The sequence below is a fragment of the Pristiophorus japonicus genome, chromosome 18 (assembly GCF_044704955.1).
Source record: "Pristiophorus japonicus isolate sPriJap1 chromosome 18, sPriJap1.hap1, whole genome shotgun sequence".
Taxonomy (NCBI): Eukaryota; Metazoa; Chordata; class Chondrichthyes; family Pristiophoridae; genus Pristiophorus; species Pristiophorus japonicus.
The window spans coordinates 16,553,439-16,559,438 of NC_091994.1; the positions used below are offsets into that span (position 1 = coordinate 16,553,439).

General features: G+C 46.3%; 1 protein-coding gene across 3 annotated transcripts in view; it reads right to left on the reverse strand.

Moving 5' to 3' along the window:
• The window catches only part of LOC139228570 (mesoderm induction early response protein 2-like), a 117,376-nt gene extending 116,542 nt beyond the window's left edge, over positions 1 to 834 (reverse strand). The window contains exon 1 of one of the 3 annotated variants that reach the window (XM_070859698.1): positions 803 to 834. The gene's annotated coding sequence lies outside the window, so the exon portion shown is untranslated. Of the gene's footprint in view, positions 1 to 634; positions 774 to 802 lie in introns of those variants that run through there. The other 2 variants (XM_070859699.1, XM_070859700.1) reach the window with 2 other exon arrangements.
• Between the last annotated feature and the right edge of the window lie 5,166 nt (positions 835 to 6,000).

Sequence of the window (6,000 nt, forward strand, 5' to 3'; positions counted from 1 at the left end):
TTTGCTATACATATATGCGCAAACCACTACATACATGCACAACTCCGCTACATATATATGCACAAACCCTCTAGATATATATACACATGCATAAATGTTACATATATATGCATGTTACATATATATGGACAAATATGCTACATAGCAGTACTTCTTGGATGTAAAGCACTTTGAGACGTCCGGTGGTCGTGTAAGGCGCTATATAAATGTAGTCTTTCTTTACATAAATATGCGACATATATATGCACAAATCTGCTACATATATATGCACAAATCTATTATATGTATGCACAAATCTGCTATATGTGTATGCACATACATGCACACATCTGCTATTATATGTTTGCACATACATGCACACGTGCGATTATATGTATGCACATACATGCACAAATCTGCTAACTGAGTACAGGCATGCACCAGGTTTGAATGGAAACCCTGGGGCTCATTCCTGCACAGTTGCTTTCCGAGCTCCTGTGGGCCAATGTGGCAGTAAGTTTACAAACAGTGAGCGGGCTGGCGCGCAGGCGCAGTGGGCGCCGCGAGCTGTCAGCCGGGCCGGGACAGGCGCTCGAGCCCCCCCCCCCCCCCCCCCAAAACAAAATTTAAAAAAAAAACCACTCGCCGTTAATACCTGCACCCGCCGACTCCAAATTCCGCCAACCCCAGCGGCTCAAGCGCCGCCACCTCGATCTAGACACCGCAACAGCCGGCCGCTCGGTGGCCAGCCCCAAACCAAGAAAAAAACGCGGCGCGGTCATTAAATCACATCAGGGTAAAACCAGCTCTTTCGCCGCCTCACCTCCGCCATATTGTTTCTGTCTCTGCCTGGGAAATCCGAGCGCCGGTTCCCGGATGTTAAGCAGTGTGTCGCTGCACAGTGCCGCTGCTGGCGGCAGGAGGGAGTGCAGAGGATTACAGCAGAAGGGTGTGTGTCACTGGGACGGTGTAGTTGCCTTTATTGCGTTAAAACGGTCCACAGGTCGCAAGTCACTCCTTTCTCCTCCTTGCTGTGTAGAGAGGACACGTTATCACTCCTTTCTTTCCTTCCCTTTCTTTCATAAGAACATAAGAAATAGGAGCAGCAGAAGGCCATACGGCCCCTGGAGCCTGCTCCGCCATGCAACACGATCATGGCTGATCTGATCATGGACTCAGGTCCACTTCCCTGCCCGCTCCCCATAACCCCTTACTCCCTTATCATTCAAGAAACTGTCTATTTCTGGCTTAAATTTATTCAATGTCCCAGCTTCCACAGCTCTCTGAGGCAGCGAATTCCACAGATCCACAACCCTCTGAGAGAAGAGATTTCTCCTCATCTCTGTTTTAAATGGGCGGCCCCTTATTCTAAGATTATGCCCTCTAGTTTTAGTCTCCCCTATCAGCGGAAACATCCTCTCTGCATCCCACCTTGTCAAGCCCCCTCATAATCTTGTACGTTTCGATAAGATCACCTCTCATTCTTCTGAATTCCAATGAGTGGAGGCCCAACCTCCTCAACCTTTCCTCAAAAGTCAACCCCTTCATCTCTGGAATCAACCTAGTGAACCTTCTCTGAACTGCCTCCAAAGCAAGTCTATCCTTTCGTAAATATGGAAACCAAAACTGTATGCAGGGTATTAGTGAGGTGTGGCCTCACTAATACCCTGTACAACTATAGCAAGATTTCCCTGCTTTTATTCTCCATCCCCTTTGTAATAAAGGCCAAGATTCCATTGGCCTTCCTGATGACTTACTGTACCTGCATACTAACCTTTTGTGTTTCATGCACAAGCACCCCCAGGTCCTGCTGTACTGCAGCACTTTGCAATCTTCCTCCATTTAAATAATAACTTGCTCTTTGATTTTTTTTTATGCCAAAGTGCATGACCCCACACTTTCCAACATAATACTCCATCTACCAAATTTTTGCATACTCAGCATGTATATGTTCTTTGGTAGATTTTGTGTGTCCTCCTCACACATTGCTTTTCCTCCCATCTTTGTACTGTCAGCAAACTTGGCTACATTCCACTCAGTCCCTTCCTCCAAGTTGTTAATATAGATTATAGATAGTTGGGGTCCCAGCACTGATCCCTGCGGCACCCACTGGTTACTGATTGCCAACCCGAGAATGAACCATTTATCCCTACTCTCTGTTTTCTGTTAGCCAATCCTTTATCCATGCTAATATATCTTGTGCAGTAACCTTTTATGGGGCACCTTGTCAAATGCCTTCTGGAAGTCCAAATACACCACATCCCCTGGTTCCCCTTTATCCACCCTGTTCGTTACATCCTCAACAAATTTTAGCAAATTTGTTAAACATGACTTCCCCTTCATAAATCCATGCTGACTCTGCCTGACCAAATTTTGCTTTTCCAAATGTCTTGTTACTGCTTCATTAATAATGGACTCCAACATCTTCCCAACCACAGATGTTAGGCTAACTGGTCTATAGTTTCCTGCTTTTCGTCTGCCTCCTTTTTTAAATAGGGGCGTTATATTTGCAGTTTCCCAATCTACTGGGACCTCCCCAGAAGCCAGGGAATTTTGGTAAATTACAACCAATGCATCCACTATCCCTGCCGCTACTTCTCTTAAGACCCTAGGATGCAAGCCATCAAGTCCAGGGGATTTATCTGCCTTTAGTCCCATTATTTTACTGAGTACCATCTGATTGTGATTGTGTTACATTGCTCCCCCCCTATAGCCCCTTGACTATCCACTGTCGGAATATTGTTAGTGTCCTCTACCGTAAAGACTGATACAAAATATTTGTTCAATGTCTTTCTTTCGTTCTTTTTCTTTCTTTCCCTGTCTTTTGTTCTTTCCCTTTATTTCATTCCCTTTCTTTATCTTTCTTTCTAAAACTAGGGGGCATAGTCTCAGAATAAGAGGCTGCCATTTAAAACTGAGATGAGGAATTTCTTCTCTTAGGGTTGTAAATCTGTGGAATTCACTGCCCCAGAGAGCTGTAGAGGCTGGGTCTTTGAATATATTTAAGGCAGAGATAGACGGATTTTTGAGCGATAAGGGAATAAAGGGTTATGGGAAGCGGGCAGGGAAGTGGAACTGAGTACATGATCAGATCAGCCATGATCTTATTAAATGGCAGAGCAGGCTCGAGGGGCCGAATGGCCTACTCCTCCTATTTCTTGTGTTCTTGTGTTCTTTTCCTTTCTTTCCCTTTCTTACTTTCCTTCCATTTATTTCCTTCCTTCCCTTCCTTCTTTCACCAGGGCTCTCTCACTCACTTTCCTACATTGCAACAGTGACTGCACTTCAAAAGAACTTCATTGGCTGTAAACACTTTAGGAAGAATGTGAAAGCCTCTGAGAGGGTGCAGAAAAGTTTTACAAGAATGGTTCCAGGGATGAGGGACTTCAGTAAAGTGGATTGGAGACGCTGGGGTTGATCTCCTTGGAGTAGAGAAGGTTGGGAGGAGATTTGATAGAGGTGTTCAAAATCATGATGGGTCGAAACAGAGTAGATCGAGAGAAACTGTTCCCATTGGCAGAAGGGTCGAGAACCAGAGGACACAAATTTAAGGAGGTGACATGAGGAAAGCCTTTTTTACGCAGCTTGTGATTATGATTTGGAATGCATTGCCTGAAAGGATGATGCAGCCAGATTCAATCATGGCTTTCAAAGGAGAATTGAATAAATTTGGCATGTCCTGAGGTTATGAAAGGCGCTATATAAATGCAAGTCTTTCACTCCAATACTCAGTGTTTGTAAGCACTGCCACATTGGCCCAGAGGAGCTCAGAAAGCAACTGTGCAGAATGAACCCTTAAGGGTTTCCATTCAAACCTGGCGCATGCCTGTGCTCAATTGGCAGATTTGTGCATTTCTGTGCATGCATTGAGTGCAGCTCCCTGCTGAAGTGTATGAAAGCTGCAAATTTCTTGCTAAAGTGTCTGTTTACTTTTACCAGTATTCTTTTCTAAAATAACCCCCAAGAAGGCACTGGGTTGCCCCAGTGTCACCAACTGAAAACCAAATAAAAGCCGCAGTCACCTCGCCGTGAGAGACTCATTTTCAGAACCGCCACAGTGATTGGGGGAGTGGACCAAACAGATCACAAACCAATGGAGATTTGTTTCTTTCTGCAAAGGCTACATATTAAAAATATTGGAAGCACACCGGAAGACAGCGGAAGACATTGGAACCCTCAGGGTCAGAACAAACCTATGTTTACTTTTAAGGTCGAGGTGCAATCAAAATAGGACCCAAACATTGTGGCCCGCTTCAGCAACAACAACAACTTGTATTTATATAGCACCTTTAACATAGTAAAATGTCACAAGGTGCTTCAGTGGAGCATTATAAATCAAAATTTAACACCAAGCCACGTAAGGAGATATTAAGACAGATGACCAAAGAGATAGGTTTTAAGGAGTGTCTGAAAGGAGGAAAGAGAGATAGAAAGATGGCAAGGTTTAGTGAGAGAATTCCAGAGCTTAGGGCCTTGGCAGCTGAAGGCACGGCCACCAATGGTTGAGTGATTAAAATCAGGGATTCTCAAGAGGCCAGAATTTGAGGAGCGCAGATATCTCAGAGGGATGTGGGGCTGGAGGAGATTACAGAGATAGGGAGCAGCGAGGACATGGAGGGATTTGAAAACAAGGATGAGAATTTTTACATTGAGGTGTCGCTTTACTGATAGCGAATGTAGGTCAGTGAGCACAGAGGTGATTGGTCAATGGGAATTGGTGCGAGTTAGGACAAGGGCAACACAGTTTTGGATGACTTCAAGTTTACGGTGGGTAGAATGTGAGAGGCCAGCCAGGAGTACATTGGAATAGTCAAGTCTAAGAGTTTCAGCAGCAGATGAGCAAAGGCAGGGGCGGAGTCGAACGAGGATTTGTGGTTGGAAGTTCATTTTAGGGTCAAATATGACACCAAGATTGCGAACAGTCTGGTTAAGCCTCAGACAGATACTAGGGAGAGGGATGTGGCAGGGACGAAAGACAATGGCCCAGAATTTGCGGTCAGCAGTAAAGTGGAGGAATTCGCTGCTGGCCCTGAAGTACACTGAGCACAAGGATCTCATGATCTCCGTGTCGAGAACTTCGGGTTTTCCTACCTTCAATTCAATATATGGAAGTTAATGGAGATTCCTGTGTGAGATATGCAGTGACATTAACGGGCTGTCTACACAGCCAATCAAAAGGCAGAATTCTCACAGACATCGAACAAGGAAGTGAGTAAGCCTGTAAAATTCTAAGGGGGAGAAATTGGGTTCATTTGTGCTTCCTGTTAGCACTCCAGGGCGCAAATGGCTTTGTGACCGGGCGTGGCATCACTAATGACTCCCACTAAATTCAGCTGGAGTTTACTGCGTTGCTACAGCGTTATGCCCCTATCTTCTGGGCCTTGAGATCGTGATGCCATCGCCATGCGCATCGCCCCGTTAGCCCCTCGGCCCCTAAATTGGATTTTGCTCCCTGAAGCAGCGCGGGGCGATAACAGCAACTGTTTCAGGGGACGTGTGCTGGCGGGCGGCCGCTACCGGGGCAAAAATTAAGGGGGAGGTGGCCAGCTGCTGTGAAAAAAAGTGGCGTTTTCGTTGCCGCTCCGGTTGCAGTTTGTTGACAGGTTCGGCACCGCGGACGCTCACCCCGGCCCTCTGTTAGAGTGGCAGGCTGATCGCGCAGCACCCCGGCTCTGCGTTGCTCCAGGCTGCAGAGTATGCAGCTTGGGCACTTCCCTTTAATTGAGGGAAAAGCCCCTCAGTGCGTAGCACTGCTGAGGCATGCGCCCCGTTACCGTCCCTGGAAGGAAGTGGAGTGCTTGATTTAGTGCTCCACTTCCTTCCAGGGACAGTAACCCGAATTTATTGCAAGGGGCGAGACTTCTGCGCCTGCCGTTAAGTCCCATGCCTCCCGCGTGTTACCACCCGCAGGCGGTGCGATACCCAATTTCCGGGCCTAACTTTTAAAAAATGGTAAAGAGAATGAAACAAAGATTGGGGCTCTCACATGGGGAAAAAGCAAACCTCAAATAAAGATGGACA